We start from the raw sequence: 18,235 nt of genomic DNA, 5'->3' as shown, positions 1-18,235 counted from the left end.
AGACAGCTAAAAGACGGGGCAAGTTCTGGAAGCCTCATATATCTAAGGGTTTCGGCTGTGAAACACGTTGATGTTTTAAGAGTCTCGGCGATCATCTCCTGTGACTTTGACTTTGCAGTTGAGGAAACTAAGGCTAGAGAGATGCCGTTATTTTTACATAAGATTGAGCCCCCTACTAAGCAGAGACTGGATTATAACACTCAATTTAGTGCTCTTTGCAAGACTGTGAATTTCAGGCCAGGGCATGGGTTACCCTACCCTGTGGTTAGAACACCAACACTCTACTCACAGACCAGTCGTAGAACAGGGGGTTCAGAATCAGGGCCTTGAATTACAAAGAGCAATGGCTTCCCATATGGAAGTGTGACCCAGAAAAGCAAGCACTAGGAGGAAATGACATTACCACAGAAGATTTGGGACATGAAGGTAAGGATGAGGATGGAGAAATACAGAGGCGAGGGAAAGGGCTGGAACATTGTTAGGACATGTATCAGAAAGACTCTAGCTCTATGGAGAGGAAGTCCTCACTTACATTTTGTTAAACCATTTTTAAAAATAATAAAATGTGGACCTTTTTACAGGAAAGGGAGCATAGTACAGCAGGGAGGTTTGTGGGCTTTGACCTGGGTCAGTCCTGGTTTGCAACCCCGACTCTGACTCTGTGGCGGCGTTCAGGCAAGAACACACAAACCACCAAGCTATTCTGACAGAGATAATTTACTTTAGGGACGCTATTAAATATTATTGAAAGATGGAAAAGCGTAAAAAAGGAACACTGTGGAAACACCAAGCTTCCAGAAGGAGCTGCAGTTCCTTGGGCTGGGGGCAAAAAAACGAAAGGCCTGGGAGCTTTTGAAGTCAGAAGCTTGAGGGAGGGGCCCTCACAGAGATTCCTGAGAAGGGGACGACTCAGCTGCTGCTGGGGCTGGTGCCCCGCAAGTTGCAGACTCAGACCACAGAGGAGGGGGTATCATCTGCAGGGTTCTGATATCCGTAAGGGGATGCAACGACACTGATTTTAGGAGCAGAGGGGGGAAAAACACACAGGTATTGGAAATAATTGCTGCTACCGGGAGCAGCTACTGTCGGGGTGCATTGCTGGAAGGTGCTGATGGGAACAGTTAGAGAGGGGAGGGGGTGTGGACCTTTCTCCTCCTCCAGTCCTCCAGACTCCCTCTTGAGTCCCCTAAGGGCAGAACTTAACAAAGGGCAATCAGAAATGAAAAAATATATGGCTTGCAGAGTCTCAGACCCAAATTTGAAAAAGTGAAGTATAGAAGAGTGTGTTTGGGACCAAAAGGCTGTAGCTTAAAATGAACACAGCCCCTCGGTAGCTCTGTGATCCCCATGGGCATAGATCTCTGATCCTCAGAGATCAACCTCCCCTAATGTCATAACCCTTTCTGGTTCTGACCCCTTAACTCCTGTTCCCTTTATGGAAAAACTCCTCAGAACGGTGGTCTGGCTTCAATGTCTCCACTTCCTCACCTCTCATTTTCTCTTGAGACTTTTCCATGTGGGCTCTCATCTGTAACACTCCCTGGGAACCAGCCCGTTTTCCAATCCAGAAAGCCATTCTGCCTCCAGTTGTGAATATAAGTTTTACCAATGGGATGATTTTAGAAGGACATTCTTCTAAAAACGTATTGCTCTCTAAAGAAAAGCTGTAGAGGTCAGAAGGTCAGGAGTATGACTTGACCAGAAAAGCTCGTGGAGGAAGAAAAAGACAATAAACCCACCCACTTCTTATTTCATACCATTTTTAGATTGGCAAAGAGTAGATATATCATGTAGGTGGAAAATATTCAGAATGACTGGGAATGTTTTCTTGAGGAGAATGTTAACATTAGCCCCGGCTTTTTAAATGGCTCATTTTGGAGGCTAATCAAAGGTTCAGAGAATTGAAGAAAAATCTGAATTTCTTTCTAGAGGGAAAGTATTGATGATGAAACTTGTTCCTCATTCTGCTTCCTTTCTTTGACAATAATCACCATCTCCTCCTCCCTCTCTAATTTATCAATGCAGTTTAGGCTGCAGAGAAATCTGAATAGCCATACTGATTTCACAAATTAGGGGTAAATCCTACAGTTTCGGTCTCTCCACAAAATCCCACCAGATCTGAGCAGCACTGAAGCTACTTTTAATCCACAAATGACACTAATCTGGGCTCTATATTCATGGGGGGAAAACACACAGTCACCCCGGAACCAGAGCTATGTATTTTCTTTTAAGTAAATAGTTTGAATATAAGCTTTGACAGGCCGGAGAAGATTTCTTTGAAAGAAGCCTTACAAAACATCTTTTCTACTAGAGCAATCCTCACCCACCTGCACCCCTTTAAATCCTCCTTTAAACCTTCTCTTTTACTTCTTCTTCCTATATCCTTGACTTAATACTATAGCTCAGATAGTTTTCCCACATCTTGCAAAGCATATCTTGATCTTCATCATCTGTAGGAAATGAGGTTTTTTTGTTTTATTTGTTTTTATTTTTTTATTTGTTTTTGTTTTTTTATTTTTGAGAGAGAGAGAGTACAAGGGTGAGGGAGAGGGGCAGAGGCAGAGGGAGAGACAGAATCTTAAGCAGGCTCCATGCTCAACACGAAGCCAGACTCAGGGCTTGATCCCATGACACTGGGATCATGACATGAGCCGAAATCGAGTCAGACGCTCAACCAAGGGAGCCACCCAGGCATCCTGGAAATGAGGTTTGATGTGAGAGTTAAGATACTATTGTGAATATGGAAGCAGCCTAAGTGTCTGTCTTCAGATGAATGGATAAAGAAATGTAATATGGGGCTCCTGGGTGGCTCAGTCAGTTAAGTTCCTGATTCAGTTTCAGCTCAGGTCATGATCTCATGGTTCATGAGTTTAAGCCCCTCATTGGGCTCTGTGCTGGTAGCAGGGAACCTGCTTGAGATTCTTTCTGTCTCTCCCTCTTTCTCTGCCCCTACCCTGCTCATGCTCTCTCTCTCTAAAAGAAATATTTAAAACGAGAGAGAGAGAGAGAGAGAGAGAGAGAGATAATATATATCACAGGGAATATTATTCAACCAAAAAAAAAAAAAAAGAGAAAATCTTGCTATTTGCAACAACATGGATGGACCTTGAGGGCATTATGCTAAGTGAAATCAGTCAGACAGAGAAAGACAAATACTGTATGGTCTCACTTATGTGTTGAATCTAAATAAAAACAAAAACAAAAGAAGAAAAACACATCCCTCCCTAAAACAAAACAAAAAACACAGCTCAGATACAGAGAATAGATTGGTGCTTGATAGAGGCAAGGGTTGGAGGTGGGCAAAATGTGTGAAGGTGGTCAAAAGCACAAACTTTCCAGTTACAAAATTAATAAATCCTGAGGGCATAATGCTCAACATGACTATTATAGTTAATAGTACTGTATTATATATTTGAAAGTTGCTAAGAGAGTAGACCTTAAATGTTCTCATAACAAGAAAAAAAATGTGTAACTATGTGTGGTGATGGTGACCTACAATTAATGTTATATTTCAATTATATCTCAATAAAAATAAATAATATTATGAAAGAAACTGGTTTTTTAGAAGCACTTGGTAAATGTTTGTTTATTCTAGCTTTAAAGCTGTATTCTAGTTTGTGTATCCGCAAACGAATTTTGTTTACTTATTTATTTATTTATAGAAAATTTTTTTAATGTTTATTTATTTTTGAGAGAGAGAGAGAGAGAGATACAGAGCATGAGTGGGGAAGCGGCAGAGAGAGAGGAAGATACAGGATCTGAAGCAGGCTGTAGGCTCTGAGCTGTCAGCACAGAGCCTGACGTGGGGCTCGAACTCATGAACTGTGAGATCATGACCCGAGCTGAAGTTGGACGCTCAACCACTGAGCCACCCAGGTGCCCCTCCACAAAAGAATTTTAGGAATCTGTATATTGTCTTTACTTCCAAAGAATCTTCCAGAGGCTAGGGGGGTTTGCATGACAGCCTCAGATGACTGAGGCCAGCCTGACCTGCTCTGCATTTCCAAGAAGTTCTAGCCTTTCTAGGAATAGATGCTGTTAGATTCAGGGCGTCAACTGGCCCTTTTTGCTTTTATTCAAGGCATGAGATAAGCTACCAAGGGACTCTCCACACTGCAATGAACATTCAGACTCCTAAACTGGTCCATGATTGATTAGGAAAATGAGAGCATCTACAGATATTCTGGTGTCCTCATGGAGGTAATTGACTGTGGTAAGATGCAATGTCGAAGATGAGACAATGGAACAGAATAAGAAAATGTATTTGTTTCTTGATATGGCAATAGGCACATGGACTTTTAAAAATAGGGTTAAATTCTGGCTTGCGAACCATAATCAGAGCAATGCCAATCAGTTACCATTCAGAAACATATAGCAACCAGCTTTAAGTACCCTAGATTAGGAAGCACCTTAAATAATATGTAGGATTCATCTATTTCATATTGTAATAATTTTGCATCACAAACACTTCTATTGTACTGTGCAGGCAACTAATACTTCCAATTTTTCAACAGGTGCAGGATAAACTATTTAATTGATAGTGTAATTACCACTACCCTTATTTGGGTAGATGGAAATGTAACTTTTATAAGATGCTTGAAAAAACAGTCTAGGATTGATCGTAGTTATTTTGAAAGCCCTCTTGGGCAATATTCTTTGATTGCATTCCACCGATATTTTAATCTTGTCATTTTTGTTCAAGGACCAGCGGTGACTCCCTATTGATCCTGACATCCGATACAAGCGTCTTCACTGACTGCCAATTGCTCAGCCCATCTTTCAAATCTAATTTTCATTACAACTCAACATTAACTCTCAAGTCTGTCACGTTAACATGCTTCTTGCTTCCCCCAAAGCCAATTATAGAATTAAAGAGTTTCTTTAGAAAGACCATCTAATTTACTTACTCCCTTATTTTCAGATAAAGACAGGCTAAGAGTGGCTGACTCAGATGGCTAGTTACTAACAGAACAAGACTTGGGTGCAGGTCACCTTATGTTCCAGTTAGTCATGGTTCTCCCTGACTATGCTACTGCTTGACTCTCATTTTCACCTTTGTGCTACTGATGAGGAATGATACTGCCCCAAATGCCATCTACTTTCCTTTTAAGATGTATGTCTTTCCAACATTCCAGAATACTGCTCCAAAACGTGGTTCCTCTAGAACCTTTGCCCTTTAACCCCAGGTAGCTCTCACATACCTTTATGTCATATCAAAATCTCTCCCCACATTCCCCCAGGGCCTCCTGCAAACACTTCGTTCATGTCAAACCAATATGACTTTGGGTTATTCCACTTCTTAAAATGATGTGAGTTTTGGTTCTCTAATCACAAATTCCTTAATAAGGTCTTCTCTATCCCCACCTCCTATCCTGGTGCCAGACACAGTGGTTTTTCACACAGATAGAGCTCAATATTTATTGACAGTAAAGCAGAATGGCAGGGGGCAATTTGCCTCATCTTTTCTACATCCTATTGCTTTTACAACATATAGAATTCTCTCTCTATTGATGCAGTGCCTGTTCAAAGCTGCCCATACTAGACCAAATATATTCTATGTCAATTCTTCTTGGCCTTAGAACTGTGACATGGTTGAAGGGTACATTGTGAGTAAATTATCACTAATAATAGTTATAGCATTGACATTTGGAAATGATTTACATATTTCTTTAAGCAGAGAAAATTCAAAGTTATCTAATATTACCCTTACCACTTTACATTCATGGAAGTTTAGAAAGGGGTGGAGTCATGGCTTGAAATTAGCCTCCCTTTTTCTTTTTATTTATTTTTAATGTTTATTTCATTTTTTTTGAGAGACAGAGAGACACAGAATGTGAAGAGGGGAGGGGCAGAGAGAGGGGGACACACAGAATCCGAAGCAGGCTCCAGGCTCTGAGCTGTCAGCACAGAACCCGACTCGGGGCTCAAACTCACAGACCGCGAGATCATGACCTGAACCAAAGTTGGACCCAGACGCCTCTGGCCACCTTTTTAAAGGTAACCTGGCATAGCTCTGCTCTGCTCTACCATACATTAATTTCGAGTCCAGTTTATTTACCATATTTGTCCATTCTTAGAAACATGTAGTCTGTCAAGAATAGTGAAGGAGCTGAGATTCCACCCTATTTACCAGCCACCAAGTTGGCCTGCCACAGTTTCATCGATGCCAGCAGAAGACATGAGATCCCTGAGTCAGAGACAAAGAATAGTTGATCACTTACAGCAAAAGCAGTAGTATTAGCATTGTACGGGTTCCCAAGCTCTGTTTCCTATAGAACAACGAGTGTGTTGTGTTACAGAACATTGAACTTGAGAAATCCAAATGCTTTATAATAGGCTACATTGATACATTGGGAACAAGCCTACCCAACCTTTGCAGTCAAGGGAGACATTGTCAGTATAACATTATCCTTGAAAAAATAGTCTAAACGAAAGGTCATCAATACCTCTGTTCCTGAGATATAAAGAAAAGGGAGAGAACCATGGAGAACTGCCTCCTAACTAAGCTCATTGCAACCTTTGTACCAAATACATGGCTTCTTGTTCATAGATTAGAGCCATGGAAATGACTGTGGTACGCAACAAAGGCCACATGGAAGGTGTTATGGGCCATGACAAGAAGAGGACCCTGGATAAATCTTTGCAACTGAAGGGAAGGAGGCAAGTGATATCTTGCTTAGTTAAAGAGGCAAAAGAAAGGCAAATATGAACGAGTTGTTATGTGTAAAGGCCTATTTCACCATTCAAATGAACAGGACCATGGTCCATGGAGAATAAGTGGTAGTGACAAAAAGGAATGGTGGACTCACCCAGATGGAGACCAAAAAGAACTTTGATGAGAAATGAGTAAATGCAGAAGGTGAAGTAGGGGACAGGGGGAAGAGACTGGGACAGAGACAAAATGTTGCTGGTTGACAAAGCAAATGAAAAACTCATCAGCTTTAGTTTTGCATCTATCTCTCTCAAGGAGAACAATGCTTACAGTAGAATTGATTATATCAGGGGTCAACAAACTATGGCCTGTAGGCCACAAACTTCCTGCTGCCTGTTTTTGTAAATAAAGTTTTATTATAACACAGCCACCCCCACACTTTTTTTTTTTTAATCTTCTATGGCTGCTTTTGTATTACATGGGCAGAATTGAGTCACTGCTACAGAGAACAAATGGCCTTAAAACCTATAATGTTTATTATCTGTTTTATTATAGTAAAATTTGGTAAACTATGATTAGATGAACCTACTCAGCTGGATTTGAATCCTGAGTGGCTTGGGCAGAATTTATGGCAAAAACCAACAACTGACCACTAATATCTATTCTCCCCTCTTTTGGGCACACAGCCGGGCCATTTTCCCAGATTCCTTTGTTGGTAAGTGAGGCCATGCAATCAAGATCTCTCCAATGAAATGCGAGCAGAAGTGACGTGCCACCATTTTGACCGGTTTATAAAATCTCTACACATGACCACTCCTTTATTCTCCCTCTTGGCTTCCTGGGACTTCAATATCCATCATGACCTTACAAGCTATGTGTCGAAGACAGAGCTTGGGTCCCCGAGCTTCACTGCTATCCCAAACTCTCACCCTGGACTATTAAATGAAGAAGAAATTATCTTCTTGTTGGCTACGTTGTTCTATGCTGTTGAAATGTTGATATATATATTAGTTATAGACATAGACAATTAGATATATTACTGCAACCTACTCTAACACTAATTGAGAGAGAGCACTTAGCCAAAATCTATTCTCATTGCACCTATGGGAATGTTTTTCTCCTAACAGTTAATCTGACTGTGGGGTGTGGTTATTTGTCTTGTTGTTGTTTTTCTGCAGCATCCAAACAACTTTACTACTTTAAGAGAAAATCCCCAAAGAGATGGAACAAAGGGCCCTCCCTGTCTCAATCTATGGATGCCAAAGTGGGGCAGATATTTCTTTTCCTCATCTCTGGCAGCTAGCATAGGTGTTTGACCACAGCTTGACCCATCAGATACTCTACCACTTTGAATCTTGAGCAAGTGGTACAAAGATGCGAGGGTCCTCAGAGGTTTTTCATGGCACTTTTGGTGTCAAAAATTGCGTTGTGTGGGACTGAATGGCCAGTGGTGATGAGTAGTGTTGCACCAGCAGTGTCTTTCCTTCTTTTGGAATGTTCTTGGCCATGTGTTGTTTCTGTTCCCTTTTCTTAACTGTGGTAGTTTATACTGTTCAATTAAACTATGTCTTCTAGAATTTCCTTTTCTGTATGTAACAAGTTATAGTGGGCAAAAGAGGAATTTGTGGAGCGCCTGCGTGTCTCAGTTGGTTAAGCATCTGACCCTTGACTTTGACTCATGTCATGGTCTCATGGTTCATGAGATCAAGCCCTGCCCGCATCATCTATACAGATCTCTCTCTCCCTCTCTCTCTGCCCCTCCCCTGCTCTCTCTCTCTCAAAATAAATGAATAAGCTTTAAAAATAAAGAAGAAGAATTTGTGTAAGACTGTGAACTCGGAAGGCAGAAGTGAAACAACAAACGTTACTCTCTGAAGGTCTTCATGACTAGATGCGGTGACAGAATTAAAGGTTCCAGGCAGTACTTGCTCTCTTACCTCCCACCTCCAGCTTTTCTTCCCAGTTAGTGGCCCTTTGACTAACAGCAGCCTCAAGACCACCACCATTCATTTGGTGTGTGGCTCGCTGAAGAGAAGCCCAGCTTCCTTAGGTAATCCCACAAGCCTTGCGATCCCACTTTGGTGGCTGAATGTGCTTGGTGGTTGACTCCTTTCTGATCCTCCCACTTCCTACTGGACGCCCACTTCCCAGCAACTCCTATAATTGTCTTTTGGCCTAATTTCCATAATAAATTCCTCATCATAAAACACACATGGTTCTGCTTCTAACATCTCCCTGTTGATCTCTGAAAACCCACACTGTTTACCCTGGCCAGCAAGGCCTTCTGTGACCAAGGCTCTGACTCTCCAGCATCATCTTGTGAAGTTCTTGTGCTTCAAACTGAGTTTCGCTCTAGAATACTCTAGCCTCTGTGTATCTTATATAGTTTCACACCTCTGTGATTTTTGCTTATTCTGTTTTTCCCCTCAAAATACACTCCTTTTGCACTTTTGTGTAATTAATTTCTGTTGCCTCCTCAAGCTTAGGCCCAGGTATTATCTCCTCCAATAGTATTTGGGTGTCACCATGGACCAGGTTAAGTGCCCCTCCCTTGGGCTTCCATTGGCCTCTCCATGATGTCCCATATACATTGTTTTGAACCCTGCTATTTCCCCTCCCTGGACTATAACTTTCTCGGAGACAGGAACTATGTCACATTTGTTTTTAAATCCTTAGTGTCTGTACAGAGCCTAACACAAAATAGGCTTGCAAAGTGTTTTTTAAAGTGAGCAGAACTAGCTGTTCTAAATGAGTTTGGCTTGATAAATTACATCTCGGTATCTTCAGAAAATCAACACAATGCTAAAACACCATGTATAATAAGAACAAGCAAATGGAGGTAAATATGGTAGAAAATGGGTGGTTAAGGTAGTGGATTTTATGCCCCAATAAATAAACAGTAATCACTGGAAATCAACAAAGGGTCCCCAAGAAAATATTTGTTGGTTCCCAGTCATTTATGAAAGATATTCTTTGAGCCAGGCACTGTATTAGACACTCAACATACAAAGGTAGCTAATTTTAGCCCTGCAGTGAGTTCAAGTTTCATGGGACAGCCACACCTGAGCAGCATCTGCATAGGTACAGTAATAGCTGCCTTCATGACCTATGGAAAACTTTACCCTAAAGCTGGTGATTAACAGATCAGTGTTTACCCGAAGATACACTTAAAGTAACAAGCACTGATCTTTTTCTCTTTTCTCTTCACCTACTTTTGTTAGTGATATATATCATGACATTGGAGAGAGAGTTATATCGGTGGCTGAATCAAAGTTGGGAGGGATGGTAAAGATGGTAAGTAGGATCTACAACTCATTGTGGTTGCAATAATAAAAACAAAATTCAATCAGATGAATGTAACGTTCTGTACACGAGCCTTAAGTCCCAGTGTCCCTAGGTAGAGGTTACCGCAAGATGCATTCCAACGGGAAAGAACTTTCTAACAATTGGAGCCATTGTCCAGAAGTGGAACAGACTATCCTGGGAGATCACGTGCTGCCCTCACTGGAGCTCTGAAGCAGAGGCCGGAAACCCCCGTGGATGCGGTGAGATCTCAGCGTTGTGTTGTTTCACACACCCTGGCCTCAACCACATGAAGAATCTTATTTGTCTGTTGTTGGGTCAAGAGATGTTCCCTCCAGCTGTTGAGAATCTTGTCGCCTGGGTAAAATAACAGGGCATATTTTACAAGAGCTATTAATATGGGCTGTAAGTGTGCTGTGAGGCACCAGGCCAACAGCTGGATGGAAATGGCAGGTTCTGGGCCAGCTGAAACCCTGCTTTCAAGTGTTGCATGTTGCGCGCACACACATAAACACACACACATGTGCGCACACGCATACACACAACCAGCTTGGGAATGTTAAACGGCTCCAGATTTATTTTTTAATATGAACTAAAATGTGGAGTGTGGCCTAGAGGTACACAGAACCCGGCGAGCCTGCTCCTTCACGCCACAGGCCGGAGGCATCTGGCCCAGGCCTAAAAGCTGCTGGAGCTCCGCGAAGATGAAGGGTTCGGGAAGGCATGCCCTCCTCCTCAGCCAGGTGACCAGGCAGAGGAACCGCAGAGCAACCCGGGCCGTCACAGCATCTGGGTGATTACCTAGTCAGATTGCCACCGCACAACAGTGAGATCTCTCTTCTTCAGGCAGTCAACGTCCCTTGGTGAGTCATTAGAAAAAGTAAGATGCTACCTAGATTGTACATAAAATACAAACACTTGTATTTTATGTTCCATCCCTCAGCCATCATGTTCCTGCCTCACAAAAGTCACAGATTTACTCCGGTCATGACCGAAAGGAAAGGGCGGCGGAATGGTAACACATTGCTCTGCAGCTTCCAGAATGTCGTCTTAGGGAAACGGGCAGTATCTTAGGCTGGACTGGGGACTGCCGGTTGCAAGCTTTCGGTTTAAAATGATTAATAAGGGGAGGCGGGAGGCAGGAGGAAGAGGTGTCGTTTTTGTCTCTGCTATTGTTCTGCAGTCTTTTCTGTGATGTTCGGAACGACACTTAATCAGTCGGGGCCCCTGTTTATCAGCTCGCCCAAGACAGGCCACGGGATTTATTTTGTCAATGAGCCTTGTTGTCTTTCAGCAGCCTCCATTCCAGAGAGGAGCGTTTACTACTTGGCTCTTTGAACAACGTCTGATAGAGCTAATAGCTTGCGGCTTTTTATCCGTATCCACATTTTCTATCTCGCCCATAGCGCTGAAGGTGGAGTTGAGTGAAATGTTTGCACTTGCTGAAAGTCTGAACTCAGACAAGGCGTCAGGATTTTCTTACTGGGACCAGAGGCTGTCAGGCTGATTTGATAGGGTGCTATTGCCAAAATCAAAATACATCCGAACAGGTATTTTTAAGTCTTCATTGAGGACTTTTCTCATCCTTCGTCAATGGTCTTGATTTCATTAAACAAAAACAAAAACAAAAACAAAACTCCGCCTGGCTTCTACTCTGTCAAAAGCAGACTTATTGTTACCCTAAAACGGTACAGCACTTGCCAGTTGTGTTTTGGTTTTCAAGCTGTTCAGCATCTGAGCACAGAAATGTATTGTTCTGTCCCAAATAACCTCTTTATATATTTTGAAGACTCAAAAGCAACATAATTAGCTTATATACTTTTACTCCTAATGTAATTGTGTATCAATTTTTGTCATTTTCAAAATACTGTCACAGTAAATCTGAAATGATATTATCAGGAGTTTGTTATTTGGGATACCATGCTGTATTTCAGTAATTATGCAAATTAATGAAGTAAGACAATCTTATTTGGAAGCGATTCACATGATAAATGGAAAATAGAACACAAGAACATAGTTAAACTCAATTCTCATTTTTACAAGCTGTGCCTTATCATATTACTGGACTGAAACACAGGCTTTCATTGTGAAATGCGGCATCTGTAACAAGTAAGATCATTATTAAAATTAAGCATTAAAGAGTATATTCTTTGCTCTTTCTTTACGCAGCTTGAGAGCATAATGTGTTCTTCAAATTGCTACCATATTGTTTCAGAAATGCTTATCAATGTGAAGTGTCATTCAATTTCATGGAGTCCTCTGTTCCCATTCCCTCAATTGTAAACCAAACAAGAAAACAGATGCGTGATTGCAGCTCTTTTGAGTATTAACTTTCAAAAAGATGTGCCTTTCCGCCAAATTCCAAATATTTTTGTTTTGTTTTAAATTCCTCTCACTCCAGAGAGCTGCTTCTGAGGGCTCGGAGAAGCAGTAGTCAAAGCAGTACCATGAGAATTTGTCTTCAGAACCATCCGACTTCCCTTGCCTTTGGAGACATACGCCTCTCCCTTCTGCCTCCATCTTCGGGAGCTCCACGCTGTCTCCTGTGCTCTCCTACCTACTATAGCTGGTGCCGAGCAAAGAAGGTGACATCACTTATTCCCTAGCAGGGTTCCGTGCCCGTGATTCCAGGGGGTACTTGCACTTACTCTGTAGAGAGTTAGAAACCCTATGTTGGAAGGGATCCTTGCAGGCTGATGCGCCATTTTCTTCTTGTCACTTCACAGTTTGTTTACTCTTTTTCTGCCATTGTTAGTGAGTGTTGTTTTGTTTTGTTTTGTTTGTTTGGATGTTCTGGCTTTTGGTGAGCTAAAAAAATCGGCCTCTCTGTACTTCATAATCACTAACCTTCATTTGCCTTCTAGGGTAACACGGGACACATCGACCTACCTTCTCCACTTGACAGCTTTCCAAGTATCTGAGGAGAGTAACCACATCTTTCCTTCGCCTCCTTTTAGCCAAGTTAATCATTCCCGGTTCTTTCATTTGTTCCTCATTTGACATGGTTTCCAGATTCTGCCAGACATTTTCCCTCCCCACCGCCCGTCAGGACTGCCAACTCTGAACAAACTCTAGTTTCCCAATGCTATAGAATATGGTATCAGAGGCGGAACACAATTCTCCAAGGTTCCAGAACTGACATAGAGATAGCACATGACCTAGAATTTGGTATCTGTACTTCCTTTGATGGGGTTTGCTAGCTACCCCAGCTTTCTTTCGGTGAAAATTTTTTAGACATACTGTGCATCAGGCATGGCACTGGAGAGACAATAATGAACAAGACCCAGTCCTCACCCTTGAAGAATCTGTAACAGAGATCCACTCACCTGTAAACATCATATGAGGTGAACACACAGCGATAGGCCCGTGGATAAGGTACAGGAGGGAGAGGTTAACAGTGACGGACTTTGCAGAGGAAGTAGTACTAAGCAGAGATTCGACTGCTGCCAAGCCAGGTCTTTCCTTCTGATTGTAGATTTTCAAGTATAGAAGTGCACTTTTTTTCTGGTAGCTGTCAAATGACAGACTGTTCACTTTTAAAGGGAGTTCAGAGCTCCAACTTCAGTGACTATGGAACTTCAACTCCACCTTCTCTAGGATGAGACCAGCACAGCCAGTGCACCTGGAATTCTGAAGAATTCTGCTAGTAGATATCATTTTGTTACTTAAAAGGCCTCTAGAAGTTATACTTGACGTGATCTTTTCGCCTGGTACCAGCATCCTGTTAGGGACCCTTGGTCTTACTTCTCCAAAAGGTGATAGCAAAGGTTCAAATCTACAAAGTCAACCATGTTGTTAAGGAATACACACTTGCAGATGCCACTTTGGGGAAAAAATGTAAACATGAATTTATAGCAAAGGTCTGTCACCAAATTCTGGCTTGGTGACTTACCCCAGGAATTGGGTGGCTGTTAATAATTTTCTGCTCTCTTATCTAAAGCTGAAAGCAGGGTGCCTGGGTGGCTCAGTCGGTTAAGCATCCGACTTTGGCTCAGGTCACGATCTCATGGTTTGTGGGTTCGAACCCCGCATTGGGCTCTGTGCTGACAGCTCAGAGTCTGGAGTCTACTTTGGATTCTGTGTCTCCCTCTCTCTCTGCCCTCTTCCACTTGCACTCTGTCCGTCTGTCTCTCTCAAAAATAAACAAACATTAAAAAAAATGTAAAGCTGGAAGCCGAGATAAAGTGTCGAAAACCAAACTTTGCATACTGAATAAAACAAAGCAGAAAGATGTGTTTAGTGCAAGGCTTCAACCTGCAAGCCAGGAAACTCAGAGCTATAGGAACAATGAGCTGGGTTGTTTCCAGACTAAGGGATTTTTGGGGGGCGGGGAGTAAATGCAGAAGTTATTTGGCTTTTCAGCTGATTGGTTTCCCAGTGGGCTTCTTTCTTATTTGGTTCGGGGCAGCTAAACAAGGGAACAAGGAAGTCCAGAGATGGCATGAATAGATTTGGCACTTAGGGTTTGACTAGTGTTCTCTGCTGATATCTGAGAAGAGTTATAAATTCCTGCAAGGTTAGGTTAGGTTTCCTTTATGCTCCTGTGTTGACCATCTCCATTGTTCCCCTGACATACATGACTCCATTTTGGTTTGGTTCTGTAAAAGATAACCCCAACCTACCTCTATTGTGCGCCCTGCCTGGAAAACAGGAATCAGTTCCGTACGCATCTTATCACATTACTCCTATTGATTTGCAGTTTCTTTGCTTTTCCCATTAAACTCCAGCCCTTGACAGTGGCCCATTTTGTTTCTAGCTTACTTCATTGCTGCTTCTTGCTGTGGCTGAGGGTGGGCACCAAGGGAGGGTTGATGAGTGATGTAGTGAAGCGGGAGGGAGGGTGGAAATGTGGGAAGCTGGACAGAGGACTTAAAATTTCCTTGAGGGTAAATACTGTGTATAAAAACATTTCTGGGGATTGAAGCCCAGTGTCTTTGGCAGGAAGCAGAAAACATTTGCTTATTCTGCTTGACAAGGTCTAGCCTATGTGAGGCACCATGAGAAAAATACTGGTTGGCCACCTTTCCCACATACAGTTTACTTTGCCTTCTGTGTGTACTACTGCTGATAAAGTGTAGATGACCATAAGGATCAAACACAGGGGGATAAACAAAACCACTCAAGGAAATGCTTTATTTATGTTGCCATTTACCTCTGTAATCATGGGCATAGATCTTTCTTACATAGGGTTGAAATACAATTTCATCTTCTGTTGTTAATCTCTGAGAGATTGGAGTTTTATGGCTCTGGGCTTTAATTCTTTGGCATCAGAGGTGACCTTGACAATGCCAAGTTATAAAAATGGCTTAAATTTGTGCAACACTTTAGAGTTTAATAAAAACACGGCACAGGATAATGTTTGCACATTATGCCACTTTGAGTTAAATAGAAAGTTGCTATTTCTGTCTTACAGGAGAGGAAACTGAGGCTCAGAGGGGCTCAGGGTTGCTTCAAGGTCATCGGTGGTAAGTTACGGAGTTGTTGGTATGTGCAAGTCTTTGCATTCTGGCTCCAGAACTTTCTCTGCTGAACAACACTGCCTCTACTTGTAGTAGTGGTTATAGTTTATAAGGTCTCAGTGCATGTCTTATTGTAAGTGATCCTCACAATGTCCCTCTAAGGGAGATTAGGCAGACATTATAAGGCATATTGCTTCCTTTGCTCAATCAATTAACAGGCTAAACTAGAAAGAATCATGCTTAATTAAAAGTCAAAGACATCTTTTGATATCCATAGTATTTTATTTGGCTTTCAAAGCTCTAAGGCTCTTTCATACCAACATTCATGCAGCATACCTACTATTTACGGAAGTTCTATGGCTAGTATCAGTTTTTATTTGAAGAAAGAGATACTACTAAGAATTGACACTCTGTGGTTGCCAGGTAGGTCTCCTGGATGAAAGCTGGCTGGCAAAATGTAAAGTCACACTGTTAATCTTTCTTTCTTTTCTTCCTCTTGCATGGCTACACTCTTCTATTTCTAATAACATTCAAACTCAGTCACCACCAGCAGCTTATGACTTGTCTACACTTTGAGATAGTCATTCATTACCAGAACAACGTTCTGGCTACCTGTGCATTTTTCCTGCTGTGACTGCCAGCTGCCCCCACCGGACAAAGTTCTCTGCAGATCGGCTCCATGGGCATGTCACCTGTGCAGCTGCACGGGACATCATCCTCAGAAAGATCCCATGCTTGAGTGCTCCACTGTCACCAACTTGAAATTTTTACTAATTTTGAACAAGGGGCCCTGCATTTTCATTTTGTCCATGGCCCCCAAATTATATAGCTGGCCTTGGCTATCCAACCAAACTCACTGCAACATTCACAGACATTCACATTCTTGTTCCCTTCATTTAGTTCAGAGGTGTAGACGTCTATCTAAACTAGTCTTTGGCTGAAAACATTTTCTAAAATACAAGGGCTTCTGGTTATATTTTCTTTCTTATAAGAAAACAGAGTTACACAGCTATCTTTTAAAAAGTTCTTACAGTAAAACTCGGGCTTCTGTTGCATAAGAAAGTGCTCTACTAAAGAGGTGTCCTGGTTGACATAGACAGAGAGAGACAGAGACAGAGAAAGAAAGAGTGCCAGATAGGGAGAGGAGTCATCTGCAGATAGTTACAAGTGAGTTTCAGACTCCTGTGCTTGGGGACTGAAAACCTCAGAAAACTGGAAAACACAGGAAATGTTGAACTTTTTCTTTTTGCTCTCTTCTTCACTCTGGTGCTGACTTCTCCATAATCCAACCCCATTGCTTTTTCTTTTCCTATTTTCTAGTTCCTCCTCAATTCCTTTTGCCCTCCTTTTTTTCTTCTCTCCTCCTTCCTCTTCATGATGCATATTCTTTTATTTGGGTTATTGACTATAAAGGTATGTCCTTTGTTCTTAATTCAAAAAACAACTGACCTGCCATATGATCTAGTAACTCCACCACTGGGTATTACCCCCAAATAAAAAAAAACACTAATTTGAAAAGATACACACACCCCTGTTTACTGCAGCACTATTTAAAATAGTCCAATTATGGAAGCAGCCTAAATGTCCACCAACAGATGAATGAATAAAGAAGATGTGGTACCTACATACAATAGAGTATTACTCAGTCATAAAAAGATTCAGATCTTGCCATTTGCAACAACATGGATGGATTTGGAGGGTATGACGCTAAGTGAAATAAATCAGAGAAAGACAAATACCATATGATTTCACTCATACGTGGAATTTACGGAAAGAAACAAGTGAACAAAGGGAAAAAGACACAAACCAAGAAACCGACTTAACTATAGAATAGCTACCAGAGGGGAAGTGGGTTGGGGGTTGGGTGAAATAGGTGAAGGGGATTGAGTGCATTTATCATGATGAGTACTGAATAATGTATGGAGTTGAATCACTATATTGTACACCCGAAACTAATAGAACATTGTATGTTACCTGGAATAAACATTTTAAAAAGAAAGAAAAAAAATAGAAATTTTATACATTCTCATTTTTTTTTTGAAGCGCAAGCTGAGGAATAAAAAGCTAAACTAGAATTACATTGGAAGGAAATACTTAAGAAGTTGACTAATTGAAGAGCCCATGATTTTGTATAAAATAATTGTTTTCTTGTCAGTTGCTCCTGGTTAGTTATCAAGTTCTCCAACCCAAATTTATTTAATGACTATATAAGCATTTTTTTACTACATCAGACTGCCTTCTCATTAATGGAATTGGATTATAGAATTAATTTAAAAACCCTAAACAGGGGCGCCTGGGTGGCGCAGTCGGTTAAGCGTCCGACTTCAGCCAGGTCACGATCTCGCGGTCCGTGGGTTCGAGCCCCGCGTCGGGCTCTGGGCTGATGGCTCAGAGCCTGGAGCCTGCTTCCGATTCTGTGTCTCCCTCTCTCTCTGCCCCTCCCCCGTTCATGCTCTGTCTCTCTCTGTCCCAAAAATAAATAAAAAAAAAAAGAACGTTGAAAAAAAAATTTAAAATAATAAAAAAAACAAAACAAAAAAAAAACAAAAAAAAACCCCCTAAACATAGCACATGGTTATCTAGGTTCTATAGCTAGTGAAATTTGCATCTTCCCGATCTGAGTAGGGCACAAAGAGAGGCATTAGAGTGAATAAAATGAAAACGCACGATCCCTCCCTGAAGAAATTTACGGAGTAGTTGGGGGAAAATGCACCAATAATTACAGGGCAACGTGAGAACCGGTAGTCAGGAAATGGAACCACAGTACAGGAACAGGGCCTTCAAGGATGTGAGTATCATTGAAGTCTCGAGTGAGATCGGA

The 18,235-nt window shown here is 41.7% G+C and overlaps 1 long non-coding RNA gene across 7 annotated transcripts in view; it reads left to right on the top strand.

Moving 5' to 3' along the window:
* The first annotated feature begins 3,824 nt into the window (after nucleotides 1-3,824).
* The window catches only part of LOC109502415, a 31,675-nt gene continuing 17,264 nt past the window's right edge, over nucleotides 3,825-18,235 (top strand). The window contains exons 1-8 of one of the 7 annotated variants that reach the window (XR_006584444.1): nucleotides 3,825-4,200; nucleotides 4,703-4,819; nucleotides 5,821-5,997; nucleotides 7,339-9,946; nucleotides 10,054-10,970; nucleotides 11,362-11,505; nucleotides 12,357-12,540; nucleotides 15,369-15,420. This is a non-coding gene — a long non-coding RNA (uncharacterized LOC109502415). Of the gene's footprint in view, nucleotides 4,214-4,702; nucleotides 4,820-5,820; nucleotides 5,998-7,338; nucleotides 10,971-11,361; nucleotides 11,506-12,356; nucleotides 12,541-12,819; nucleotides 13,260-15,368; nucleotides 15,421-18,235 lie in introns of those variants that run through there. The other 6 variants (XR_006584443.1, XR_002160990.3, XR_006584445.1 and 3 more) reach the window with 6 other exon arrangements.

The sequence above is a fragment of the Felis catus genome, chromosome C1, assembly GCF_018350175.1.
Source record: "Felis catus isolate Fca126 chromosome C1, F.catus_Fca126_mat1.0, whole genome shotgun sequence".
Lineage (NCBI taxonomy): Eukaryota > Metazoa > Chordata > Mammalia > Carnivora > Felidae > Felis > Felis catus.
This window is presented reverse-complemented; position numbering and strand designations above follow the sequence as displayed.